Below are 14177 nucleotides of genomic sequence, written 5' to 3' on the forward strand. Positions count from 1 at the left end.
GTGCATGTCAGTTCTATCCAAACACATCCTAGACAGTAGACTGTGGTCAGTGGTCAGTAGACTGTGGTCAGTAGACTGTGGTCAGTGGTCAGTAGACTGTGGTCAGTGACAGTAGACTGTGGTCAGTGGTCAGTAGACTGTGGTCAGTAGACTGTGGTCAGTGGTCAGTAGACTGTGGTCAGTGACAGTAGACTGTGGTCAGTGGTCAGTAGACTGTGGTCAGTGACAGGAGAAGCAGCGCCAGTGAAGCGTCAGATTCAGAGGGACACATATCGGATGTGAGACAGCGATAATGGATCAGATGCTGGACGGCCGTAATGGATGATTGACAGGAGGCTCAGTCAGGTTCGACCAATTACTTCAGTCGGACCGACTAAAATGATTGGTCAGACTTTTATTGGAAATATATGAGAATTAAACATTTTTGAGTTTCAATACCTGGTGGATTTCTTTTACATTTTAGTTTGACACACACTTATTAGGAGCATTTGAAGATGGCAAAGAAAAGTGTAAAAATGTCCCATCATACGGTAGAGCTTTAAAGGACTAATGGGACTAGGACAGTTAAAGGACTAATGGGACTAGGACAGAGGACTAAAGGGACTAGGACAGAGGACATTTTATTCAGAAACAACAGTTTTTGATTTGAAGTGGTTCCTTTTTTGGACACAGCGTTTTGAAAACCCCACTTTTGGACTGTCCCTGTCCTCCACAGGGTTGGACAGCTGATTACATACATATTACAAATTACAAATGCATTACATATTATATACATGTTACATTTATATTACATATTACGTTTATATTACACATATTACATATTAAATATTACATACTAACCTTAACGTCAGTGTTGAATTTCCGGTGGTTTTACTCTTTAATTTTTTTATAATGTCGTAGTTTTTCATTTCTTGATATAAATGTAGATTTATTTTCTCGTAGCAGTTGTTAAAACATCATTTCTAATCGTACGTTTTTGTTTTTGTTTTTTGTTTTTTATAAATAAAAGATGTAATAATCCTATTATCATAAAATAAAGACATAAACACTGTTGGTGAAATCCTACCGTTGTTTAATCACATGTTCAATACAGAAAAGGTTTGAAAGCAGCTTGTGTTTTCACAAGTATCGCGATACTTCCTCCTCTTCCGCCCGAGATCTCGTCATGCAAACAAGATGGCGGCCCCTTGACGGTCCATGTGGCGTCACACTCACGGAAAACTCAACATTTTCAGCTAAACTTCTGCGTTTTCACCGGAAAAAACAACACCGGACAGACTGAAGATTTGATCGAACATCCAGACAAAACAAAATGCAACACGACGACGTAAGTTTAAAGCGTTAAAGACCGTAAATGTGCTAATGCTACATGCTAACGGGTTTAAAGCGGTGATGGATCCTGGATCAGGTTTAGTTCTGGGTCTGGGACAGGGTCTTGGACAAGGTCTAGGACAGGGTCTGAGTCCGGAACAGGGTCTGGGACAGGTTCTGGGTCCTGGTCTGGGTCCTGGGACAGGGTTCAGGTCTGGATCTGGGTCCTGGGACAGGGTTCAGGTCTGGATCTGGGTCCTGGACAGGGTTCAGGTCTGGATCTGGGTCCTGGTCTTACAGTCTGATAGTGTTTTCTTTTAGACGAACACGTTCTGTTTGTTTTGGTGAATCTGATCCAAACCACAGATTTAATATTTGAAATTCAATTGTTGAATTGTTTCATGTTGAATTGTCCTTTTCTCAGTTTGAATCCTGTTTGAATGTGTCTGTGGTTTGAAACAGTTCAACACCATGTCAACAGTTTCTTGTGATTGAATGTGTTTTTCTCTGTGTTGCGTTCAGGTGATCTGGGACATAATCGGGAACACACAGTTCTGTTCCTTCAAAGTCAAGTGAGTATTTCATGGGTTTATGTTTTTAAAGTTGATCCAGTTGATGATGTTTCAGATTGAATGTCTTTATGATGAAACTGTTTAGGGTTAGGGTTAGGAACAGGGTTAGGAACAGGGTCAGTGTTAAGGCTAGTCCTGACCTCTGACCCTGCTGTGGACGGTTGAACTCAGTTCTTGTTTGTTGTTGTCGTTTCTTTCAGAACTAAGAGTCAGAGTTCTGTCGGAATGAGTTCAACGTCACTGGTCTGTGTAACCGCTCGTCCCTGTCCACTGGCCAACAGCCAGTACGCCACCGTCCGAGAGGACAAAGGTACGTCCACCCCAAAACTGAGGGGACAAAGGTACGTCCACCCCTAAAACCTGAGGGGGGCCTGGGCTGGGGTGGTTGTTGGATGTCTGTCCTGTCCTCTGTCCTCATCTGTCTGTCCTCTCAAGATTCAAGATTCCCTTTGTCATTCAAACACAATACCACCACAGATACAGTGCAGAACAAAATTATGTTTCACCCGGCGTTTGTGCATAAACACAAGAGTATGAAAACACCTTAGCAGCCTAACATATGTGGGAACTGCTAACAGAACAATCAATAAGTCAATAAAACGTAAAAGGGCAATAGATTAAAACCACAATATACATATAAACAAGTAATAAATACAGAAATGTTCAAATAATTGCACATAAAACCATAATTGCACCAAAAGATTAGTCCTGAGAGGAGGAACTGTGTGATCTTATTACAGTAATCTATTTAACAGTCTGATGGCAGTTGGACAGAAGCTCTGACAGAACCCCCAACCCTGACCCGAACCCAGTTCTGGACCTCCGGCTGCGGTACCTTTTACCTGAAGGCAGGAGGGAGAACCAGCTGTGGAAGAGATGACAGGAGTCCTTCATGATGTTTTTGGCTCTGGACAGACAGACAGCATAGTTTGTCCAGGTCCTCAGTAGGAGTTGGTGTGAGGCCTACAGTCCTCAGTAGGGTGTCCGGTGTTTGGCCTACAGTCCTCAGTAGGTGTCGGTGTTTGGCCTACAGTCCTCAGTAGGTGTCGGTGTGAGGCCTACAGTCCTCAGTAGGTGTCGGTGTGAGGCCTACAGTCCTCAGTAGGTGTCGGTGTGAGGCCTACAGTCCTCAGTAGGTGTCGGTGTGAGGCCTACAGTCCTCAGTAGGAGTCGGTGTGAGGCCTGCAGTCCTCAGTAGGTGTCGGTGTGAGGCCTACAGTCCTCAGTAGGAGTCGGTGTGAGGCCTGCAGTCCTCAGTAGGTGTCGGTGTGAGGCCTACAGTCCTCAGTAGGAGTCGGTGTGAGGCCTACAGTCCTCAGTAGGAGTCGGTGTGAGGCCTACAGTCCTCAGTAGGTGTCGGTGTTTGGCCTACAGTCCTCAGTAGGTGTCGGTGTTTGGCCTACAGTCCTCAGTAGGTGTCGATGTGAGGCCTACAGTCCTCAGTAGGTGTCGGTGTGAGGCCTACAGTCCTCAGTAGGTGTCGGTGTTTGGCCTACAGTCCTCAGTAGGTGTCGGTGTGAGGCCTACAGTCCTCAGTAGGTGTCGTGTGAGGCCTACAGTCCTCAGTAGGTCTCAGACCAGACAGAGGCTGTTGGTCACCACTCTCTGGACTGTGCTCCTGTAGAAGGTGTTGGTTCTGCTGGGTGGAGCTGGGCCCTTTTCAGCCTCCTCATAAAGTGCAGATGTTGGTGAGCCGTCTTCACCAGTGAGGAGCTGTGCAGTGACCAGGTCAGGTCATTCGTCACATGAACCCCAGGAAGTCCATGTGCTGTCCAGACTGCACCGCAGTGTTGTTGATGTAGACCGGGGTATGTGTGGGCCTCTTCTCCCTGAAGTCCAGAACCAATTCCTTGGTTTTTTCGACATTCAGGAGCAAGTGGTTGTTACTGCCCCAGTCTGTGAAGAGTTTCACCTCCTCCCTGTAATTCTTCTCATCATTGTCCTGGATGAGGTCCACCACTAGGGATGGGAGTAGATAAGAATTTAACGATTCTGATTCCATTATCGATTTGCTTATTGATCCGATTCCTTAGCGATTCTCTTAGCGATTCTCATTGGGTGAGGGAATAAAAGAGTACAAACAGGTGTGTTTGCATTAACTGTCTGTTATATTTCCATCTGCACAAAAAATAGAACATATACAATATGTACAAATAATAAGAACAGATGATGCCGGGCCAGGTTCGGGGGGGGGGGGGGGGGGGGGCAGGGAAAGTGAAACTACAGACACTTTACTAATTCCTCTATTGCCTCCATTTGGAACTGGGTTCGACTCGGCTCCCGTTGTTGTGCACCTCATTTCCTTCCCCTTCCTTCAGAAACTTGTATTTAGGTACGTTTGTTTCCCACACCGGAACATTCACAAGCGCCGCCAAAGTAGGGAATCAATATGTGACATTCCTGTAAATGAATCACATGTGGACAAATGATTGAACAGACTGGAGGGATTCCACCTTTAGAAGAAATGGAAGCTTTGACAGAGTTCAGCTGGACCTGCTGTGGTCTGTTTAGACCTGGTGTGATCTGTTTGGACTAGACCTGTGTGGTCTGTTTAGACCTGGTGTGGTCTGTTTAGACCTGTGTGATCTGTTTGGACCTGGTGTGGTCTGTTTGGACCTGCTGTGGTCTGTGTAGACCTGCTGTGGTCTGTTTGGACCTGCTGTGGTCTGTTTGGACCTGCTGTGGTCTGTGTAGACCTGCTGTGGTCTGTTTGGACCATTTTTGCCTCAACTCCATGTTGTCTTCGTTGTGACTAAAATAATGCAGCGTATATGTGACATCATCCCGCATGCACAAACAAAGGCAGAATCGATAAGCAGAATCGTTAAGCAGGCAGGCAAACGATTCCAAGGAATCGAGCTAGGGGGATCCAGTTTTCAAAAAAGAACCGGTTCTAGATTCCATCCCACCCACCACTGTGGTGTGGTCTGCATACTTCATAATGTGATTGGTGCCAAACTTTGCCCAGGAGTCCTGTGTGGTTCAGGTGTATAGTCGGGGGCTCAGGACACGCCCCTGGGGAGAACCAGTGCTGAGTAGTGTGGTGGGTGATGTGTTGTCCCCCCACCCACTCATACTGAGGCCTGTCTGTCAGAAAGTCCAGAATCCAGTTTGAAGGGGTGTGTTCAAACCCAGTGGGCCCAGTAGATTTACCAGAGGCGGAGCTGAAGTGGACGGACAGCATGCGGACCCATGCGTTCTTTTTCTCCAGATGTTCCAGGCTCAGATGCAGCGCAGCACCAACGCCTTCCTCAGCGGAGCGGTTCAAGTGAAGGGGGCGTGATAGCAGCGATGTGATCCTGGACCAGGCTCTGAAAGCACTGGATTAGTTCAGATGTTGGAGCTGCTGGGCGGTGGTCATTTAAGCAGGTGACTGAAGATGTTTTAGCACCAGGATGATGGCTGAGGTTTTAGAACAGGACGGCACCGCAGCGTGACACGGGGAGGTATTAAATATGACGACATGTAAGTTGTTCTGCACACCCTTTAAACACCGGCCCCCGTACATTATCCGGTCCAGCCTTCTGAGTATGAATCCTCCTCGGAGTCTTAAAGACGTCTGCCGCCTCAAAACGCAGCCCTTGCTCATTGTGGTGAGGGGTGGCCGTCACTGGCCCTGTGCTGTTCAGCGTCCAGAGCGCTGATGGAGGTCATTCACAAATACATGACTGTCACCACGGGGGGGGGGGGGGGGGGGGGGGTCTGTAGTCTGGGACAGACTGGACTCCTGCCGCAGACTCCTGGTGATCATCACAGGGATCTTGGATTTTCTGACCATGGGCTTCTGTCGCTCTGTCCTCAGGTCAGTGTTTCCTCTACATGAAGGTCATCGAACGAGCGGCGTTTACCCGCCAAGACGTGGGAGAAGGTGAGCCCCCCCCCCCCCCCCCAGTCACATGATCTCAGTTATCTGCATGTCATTGGTTGTGGGTATTCAGAACCGTTGTGTGTGTGTTGTGTTCAGGTCAAACTCAGTAAAACTATGAACAGGCTCTGGAACAGATCGATCAGAACCTGCTGTACTGGCCCCGCTTCATCCGACACAAATGCAAACAGAGGTTCACCAAGATCACACAGTACCTGATCCGCATGCGCAAACTGGTACTGAAGCGCAGGTGAGGACCGCCCACAGACACGCCCACAGACACACCCACAGCACCGCCCGCAGACACACCCACAGCACCGCCCGCAGACACACCCACAGCACCGCCCACAGACACACCCACAGACATGCCCACAGCACCACCAGGCCTTTAGATTACACCTTGGCTGGGCCGACTAACGTGTGCCCCAAATTAAATGTCCCCAAATAGTGTCCCCAAATTAAAATAAAAAAAAGGCCAGAGCAGAGTGTAAACGAAAGTATTGACTCACGCGCCCCTGCTTTTTCCTCCCGTAAAACACATCGGTTATAATATACAAGGCTTGTTCATAACGACAGAGAAACATTGACAACAACAACACATATGTACCGAACAGGAAAGCACAAGTATTCATGCTTCCCGCAGAAGTCATATTTTGTGATAACGTTAGCACAAACACAGAATCCAAATACAGAACTCCGACAACAAAAGTTAGTGTTCCAAAGGTTTATTGTTCACCACCAGGTGAAAAAATATAATGAGTGACAGAATCTTGAGGATAATGGTTGGGGATTTTTCTCCTCAGATTCGTCCTCCGGATCGAGGGCAGCAGCCCCGTCTCCCCGAGCGGTGTTAGGAGTCTTTTCCCCGACTGGGAAAAGCAAAGGGAGGTCAGGGACGGAAACAGGTCATACACAGGCAGGCTAACAATCGAGCAACAGGACATAAGGACTAGGCAAACTCAGCGTACCGGTAGTCAGGGCGAGAAGGTCAAACCAGATCAGATGAGGCAGACAAAAACCGACAGGGAACAGGCAGAAGACGAAAACCGAGGAATCCAAAACAGGTCAAAAAAACAGGCAAGCAAACGAACAAACGAGGTCAAGTACGCTGGTCTGAACTACTGGAGTTACAAACTGGCGACTGACAAGGGGAAAAGACAGGGTTTAAATACCCAAAAGGGAGGGAAGACAACTAGACACAGGTGAAGCAAATTAGGGCGGAGACAGGTAATCAGGACAGAGGTCAGGGAGAACGGGGAAAAGGAAGTAAAGACGACAGACAAGACACATGAGGGAAAACTTAACAAAATAAAACAGGAAGTGACACACAAAACATAAAAGACAGACAAGACCAGACTATTGTCTGGCAGCAGGTATGACATATTTGCGCCGTTTGATTGGTCTAAATCACCCGTTTCGGCCAATGAGAGGTGATGAGAGCTTGGAGATTGACTCGTACGTTGTACGCCAAAGGTTTTCTCTCAACAACCATGCCTCGTGGGCGACCTATAAGTTCAGGCCGCTCACATAACAAACGCAGTGAAACATATGACATATGAATTATCTGCCTGCTGCAGTCCTGTGATTTTGGAATTAAAATCAGCTGGCCATATGCTGATCATACTTCTGGAAATTAGACTTGTGGAATCCATGCCTTCATACTCTTGAATATATCTGAAATAGTCTGAGGAAACAGGAATTCTGTTGAAAAATCTAATCCCGCACCCACCCCCTCCCGCCGATTCCAGCATCTGAGTGCCCAAATTAAGGTAACTCTAAAGCCTGACCACCCACAGACACACCCACAGCACCGCCCGCAGACACACCCACATGCACCACCACAGGACACACCCACAGCACTGCCCACAGAACACACCCAGCACCGCCCACAGACACACCCACAGCACCGCCCACAGACACACACCACAGCACCACCCACAGCAGCCGCCCGCAGACACACCCACAGCACCGCCCACAGACACACCTACAGCACCGCCCACAGCACTGCCCACAGACAGACCTACAGCACCGCCGGCAGACACACGCACAGCCCACAGACACACCCACAGCACCGCCCGCAGACACACCCACAGCACCGCCCGCAGACACACCCACAGCACCGCCCACAGACACACCTACAGCACCGACCACAGCACCACCCGCAGACACACCCACAGCACCGACCACAAAAAGGGAGTGAATACCACCGCCGTCAAAAGTGGCAGTGCCAGTCCCACGGCGCTACCACAGGTACTGGTACCAGTCTGACTGGTAGATGTGCTCTGGTTTCAGGAGGAAGTTGGTCCCACTCAGCAGGAAGGTGGAGAGACGAGAGAAGAGGAAGGAGGTGAGTGTGAACAGACTGGAACCGGTTCAGAAGTGTAGCTGAATGGACTCTGACCCGTTCTGTGTTTGTACGAGAAGGCTCTGATTGCTGCTCAGCTGGACAACGCCATCGAGAAGGAGCTGCTGGAGAGACTGAAGCAGGGCACGGTAGGACCACCACAGACCACCTCACACCAGGTTCTGCTGGTCTTGGTCTCATGTGTCAGACCTCAGACCTGGTTCTGCTGGTCCTGGTCTCAGTGGTGTGTTTGTCTTTTCAGTACGGGGACATTTACAACTTCCCGGTTCACGCCTTCGACAGAGCGCTGGAACAGCAGGAGGATGAAGAAGAAGAGGAGGAGGAGGAGGAGGAGGAGGAGGAGGAGGAGGAGGAGGAGGTGAAGGACACGTCTGCAGACGGACACAGGTGGATTCAGGACCAAACACCTGTCTAACCAACCTGTCTGTGTGTGTTGTGTGTGTCCTTCTAACAGGACGTTGGGTCAGAGGGAGTACGTAGAAGAGAACGGATGAGAGCGACCTGAGTGACTTGAGGTAAAGACTGAACACCAGCTGGTTCCTAGTTCTGGTTCTGGGTCTGGGTCTGGTTCTAGTTCTGGTCCTGGGTCTGGTTCTAGTGTCTGGTCCTGGGTCTGGTTCTAGTTCTGGTCCTGGGTCTGGTTCTAATTCGGTTCTGGTCCTGGGTCTGGTTCTAGTTCTGGTCCTGGGTCTGGTTCTGGTCCTGGGTTACGGTCTAGTTCTGGTCCTGGTCTGGTTCTAGTTCTGGTCCTGGTCTAGTTTCTGGTCCTGGGTCTGGTTCTAGTTCTGGTCCTGGGTCTAGTTCTAGTTTTGGTTCTTGGTCCCTTTCACAGGTTTTCTTTACCTGTTTTTTCAGGACATGAATAAACTGAGAACGGAGCAGGCGAACGAAGAAGAGAGAGGAGAGGAGGAAGATGAGGAAGATGAGGAGGAGGAGATGGAGGCGGAGACAGAGGCGGAGTCAAAGGGGGCGTGGTTCTAAAGGTAAATCGTCCGGCCAACAGGTCGGACGCCACCAGGAAGAAGAAACGCGCATTCGTGGAGATCGAATACGAACAGGAAACAGAGCCCGCCTCCAAGACCAGGACCACATAGACAGGACTCCGCCTCAGCCAATCAGACGCTGATTTCACAGTTCCATGTACTGTGATTGGACCGTTGGTGTCTGAGGACTCTTAAGCCACACCCCCTCTGTTTAATTATGTCTGTATTAATAAATGAACCTGTGTTTTCAAACGAACGCTCGGTTTTTATTTGTACGATCATTTAAAATCAAACAGTTTGAACCTTTACAACAAACATTTATAAATGTCCATATTTGGACGATGAGGAGGACAGATGTGGACGAGGACAGATGCCCACATAGTAAACTTAGTCTGGTCCAGTTGTGGCCCACATACCGCTAAGAATGACGGCTCCCAACTGGTCCAGGTCTGGTGTACAGAGGTGGTCCACACATGGACCAGCTGCAGACACACCAGTGGTCCTGAACTAGTCCAGGTCTGGTTTGAACTGGCTCAGAACAGTTGTGGTTCTGGTACCAGATGTTGTATTCAGCTCATGCATTCAAAAACATCAACAATGACGTGATTCAACAGATCCATTTATTTTGAATTAAAAATCATTTTAAATAACATATGCTGCACAAAAATAATTCCTATTTTTGAAAACTATCAGAAAAGTCAAAGTGTAAAGTCACATATTCAGGTTCTTCCGTCAAACTACTACATACAATTGTATAATCATAAAACCCTTTGATGGAAGATACCCTAAACAGTGCATTAAATAGTACACAGACAGTGTAACTGTGTTCAACAGCAGTAGACGTCATGAGTCCTTTATGGTCATCTGTCTCTTCATGTACTCACTCTGTCCTCCGTTCTGAAAGTTGTTCCTAGTTCTTCTGGCATTTCTGTTTGGTCCGTTGTGCCAGAGGTCGGACGATTACGTTTGACAGATGCTTAAAAAAGACAGACAGATTGTAAACTGAATATCAGACGTGTCGTGTGAATTCAACTATAAAAAGACAAAGTGAGTGTGAGGGAGGTCCGTTCAGTCTGAAGATAAACGGAGCTGTTGGGACCTTCTGTGAACCCAGTCTTCCTGTTTAGGCCTGGCACATCCACGGTGTGGGTGAATGTTTACCCATAATCCTCTGCACACACTCCTTTAAACGCCACAGTGTCTCTGTAGATGATATTCTGTGTTCGTCGGTCAGCGGTGCCTCATGTCCTAACCCTTCCAAACATGTCTGAACATGTCAGCAGAACGTTACAGCCGCTCTGATCATCTGACCTGTGCCATCAACGCACAACAGGAAGATTCTGGAAAGTTCAATAAAAGGGTCTGAGGTATTGTTCCCATGATAACCAAGACTTTCATAACAGGTATGTGTGGGATCAAACCTGCTGTTGGAGAACCTGTGGAATTATCACTTTTCCTTCCTGTCCTCTGTCCAGAACACACCTGTTTCTTTTCTGTCCTTTTCTTCCTCTCTTTTTTTTTCTTCTGCTTCTGCCTCCTCTGCGTCTCGTCTGGTGTTGTCTGTGGATCTCCTGCTTGCTGTTCTCCTGAACAACTAAATGATGGAATTGATCAACTGGACACTCAGTGCAACTGACCAGATATTTTCACCCAGGAACAGGGGCCTGGAGGAGCCCACCTGCCCTGAGCCAACGTCTGCAGTCTGGGATGGAACAGGTGGAGGTAGTATGTGTTCAGATACATTCCCCTTTTTTCCTATTTCTACACATCAGTAATCACCTTTGACCTGCTGCAATGATTACATACCGACCGCATTCAGTTACACTAGATCCAGAATAAATGTCAATACCACATTCATTTCATGGGAAGAGATGAAAACCTTTTATTCCAACTTGATCGACTACAGTGCGTATAGAAATGTCATGGCACATACGTGATGCCTTGGTTCTAATATGTCAGGAAGACAACAGTGGACGCTGTAGTCCCGTAAAGTTAATACGGAAACGCTTTTATTTTGAAATTCTAGTTCGCTGGTCTCGCGCGGCTCCTTGGCCCTTCACTTCCTGCTGAGGCCAGGGCTCCGCCCACAGCTAACTTCAGGGCTAAATGCTCTTCCGTCCATATTCTGTTCACTAGATTTACTAGAGGCCAGCCAGTAGACCCACACGTGGTTTTCCGTTATTCGAAGTCATCTGTCATTCCATGTAAACTATTCCGAATGACAGAGGAGCAGGTTTTAGGCCAAACCTTCTGGGGTCATCGGTTATTCATGTCATTCGTCATTTAGATTCGGAAGGCCCTGGTCTTCGCTCAGAAACTCCTGCTTTCATGACAAAATGACAAACAGCTTAAACTACCGACTCATACATTTATCAAAATGTAGAATAAAATAAATCAAACTATAAACTCACCTCCGTTCTTCCGCAGCAGCTTTGCTTTTCTTCTTTGTTCTTTTGCCGCTTCCCGCTCTTGACAACAGGAAGTGGCTCCAGCCAATCAGAGCGTAGGAAACGGGTCACGTTTTGAACGGCCAATGAGGATTGGTTGGTTGTCTGGCGAATCATATGTGGTGGATAAACATTCTGTAGTTTCATTGGGCTGGCCAGGGGTGACGTAGTTATGACGTAGGACCTGGTGCATTGTGGGGTTTGAAAGCCTTAGAAGCAGTGTTTACGGGGGGAGGGGGCACTGGTAGGCATAAAAAAACAAAGTAATAATTGTAATAATAGTAATAATAATTCTAGTCAATCAAGTGTTGGAGCATGTGATGTGGATAGTTTGTATGGAGTCTGAAGGCACTGAGCAGGTTTAGCTCACATGGTCCACATGAAACCCCAGTGAAAGAAGAAGAACACTTGAAATAAGATGGAATCATCTGAGCTTCACCATCCATGTCTGTTCAAATATGGACAACAGCATTTCAACAGTCAGTGGCCCAGACATATGTGACCCACACACACCAAACCAGAACCAGCCCACATGGGACACTCCATCATACAAACGGTGCCAGAAGAACCAGAGCTGGACCGGCTCTGGTTCACAGACCAGAGGTCCGCCAGACCCGGACCGGCTTAAACCCAGATCTGGCCCACACCTGTCTGCTATGTGGGCAGTGGGCGGATCCTGTAGGTGGTGCTGTGGGTTCATCTGTCACCGAGTCCGTTTCCATGGCTACGAAAAACCCATTAACTGTTAGTGGAGTAGATGTGGATGCGTTTAAATGCAGCTCAGAAAATCTGAAACTCCATCAAAGCGCTGACCCCGTCATGTGTTCATGGTCTGTTTACACATGAAATGGAGACAGACGGAAGACCAGGACACTAGAGACCCTAAGAGTGTCTTTAACCATTCCACCCGGGTCCAGGTTTCAGGGCTTCAGTTTGCGCAGGTCTGAGGGCTGTGGCCGTACCTGTGTGGCCGTACCTTGTGGACTCCACACCTGTGTGCTGGTGGTACCACAGACAGACAGAGGACACAGAGGACAGAGTGTGTGTCCTTTTATTTACAGTGGGAGCGCAGGAAAAAACACAGAATAGAAGAGAAAAGCAGAACAACTGGTCCACATGTCCATCGGCGTGGTCACATGTCCCAGTCAGCTGGTCCACTTTATTCAGACACTGGGAGTGGACGTTTGGAAGGACTGAAGAAGGCGATTGGATGGAGGGCTCCGCCCCCTACGGGCGCCGACACCTCCTTTACATGTGATTCAACCAATAGAGTTTAAGGCGACGTCACAACTGAAGCAGAGTTAGTGTTGGTGACGTTTGGTCCCTGGAGACACAAAGACTAAGACGAGGACAGGAGAGGACAGATGAGGACAGATGAGGACAGGAGAGGACAGGAGGGGACAGATGAGGACAGGAGGGATAAATGAGGACAGGAGGGACAGGAGAGGACAGATGAGGACAGATGAGGACAGGAGAGGACAGGAGGGGACAGGAGAGGACAGATGAGGACAGATGAGGACAGGAGAGGACAGGAGGGACAGGAGAGGACAGATGAGGACAGGAGGGGACAGGAGGGGACAGGAGGGGACAGGAGAGGACAGATGAGGACAGGAGGGGACAGGAGAGGACAGATGAGGACAGGAGGGGACAGGAGAGGACAGATGAGGACAGGAGGGGACAGATGAGGACAGGAGGGGACAGGAGAGGACAGGAGGGGACAGGAGAGGACAGATGAGGACAGGAGAGGACAGGAGGGGACAGGAGAGGACAGATGAGGACAGGAGAGGACAGGAGGGGACAGGAGAGGACAGATGAGGACAGGAGGGGACAGATGAGGACAGGAGAGGACAGATGAGGACAGGAGGGGACAGATGAGGACAGATGAGGACAGGAGGGGACAGGAGAGGACAGATGAGGACAGGAGGGGACAGGAGAGGACAGATGAAGACAAGAGGGGACAGATGAGGACAGGAGAGGACAGATGAGGACAGGAGGGGACAGGAGAGGACAGATGAGGACAGGAGGGGGACAGGAGAGGACAGATGAGGACAGGAGAGGACAGATGGGGACAGATGAGGACAGGAGGGGACAGGAGAGGACAGATGAGGACAGGAGGAGACAGGAGAGGACAGATGAGGACAGGAGGGGACAGGAGAGGACAGATGAGGACAGGAGAGGACAGATGAGGACAGGAGGGGACAAATGAGGACAGGAGGGGACAGATGAGGACAGGAGGGGACAGATGAGGACAGGAGAGGACAGATGAGGACAGGAGAGGACAGATGAGGACAGGAGAGGACAGATGAGGACAGGAGGGGACAGATGAGGACAGGAGGGGACAGATGAGGACAGATGAGGACAGGAGGGGACAGATGAGGACAGGAGAGGACAGATGAGGACAGGAGGGGACAGATGAGGACAGATGAGGACAGGAGGGGACAGATGAGGACAGGAGAGGACAGATGAGGACAGGAGGGGACAGATGAGGACAGGAGAGGGACAATGAGGACAGGAGAGGACAGATGAGGACAGGAGAGGACAGATGAGGACAGGAGAGGACAGATGAGGACAGGAGGGGACAGATGAGGACAGGAGAGGACAGATGAGGACAGGAGGGGACAGGAGAGGACAGAT

The 14177-nt window shown here is 49.0% G+C and overlaps 1 protein-coding gene, 1 long non-coding RNA gene and 1 pseudogene across 3 annotated transcripts in view; 2 read left to right on the forward strand and 1 right to left on the reverse strand.

Annotated features, from left to right (window-relative positions):
• Positions 1 to 1179: 1179 nt before the first annotated feature.
• LOC115416112 (protein MAK16 homolog) lies at positions 1180 to 9342 on the forward strand (annotated as a pseudogene).
• On the reverse strand, positions 1828 to 12989 carry LOC115416116 (uncharacterized). The gene is made up of 3 exons (XR_003934921.1): positions 12726 to 12989; positions 12124 to 12128; positions 1828 to 1838 (listed from the first exon to the last, which is right to left on the reverse strand). It is a non-coding gene; the product is annotated as an uncharacterized LOC115416116 (long non-coding RNA).
• The window catches only part of LOC115416113 (ras-related protein Rab-14-like), a 15582-nt gene continuing 11307 nt past the window's right edge, over positions 9903 to 14177 (forward strand). Inside the window, exon 1 of one of the 2 annotated variants that reach the window (XM_030129828.1) lies at positions 9903 to 9913. The gene's annotated coding sequence lies outside the window, so the exon portion shown is untranslated. The remainder of the gene's footprint in view (positions 9914 to 14177) is intronic. The other variant, XM_030129827.1, reaches the window with a different exon arrangement.

This window comes from Sphaeramia orbicularis, unplaced genomic scaffold (genome assembly GCF_902148855.1).
Source record: "Sphaeramia orbicularis unplaced genomic scaffold, fSphaOr1.1, whole genome shotgun sequence".
NCBI lineage: Eukaryota > Metazoa > Chordata > Actinopteri > Kurtiformes > Apogonidae > Sphaeramia > Sphaeramia orbicularis.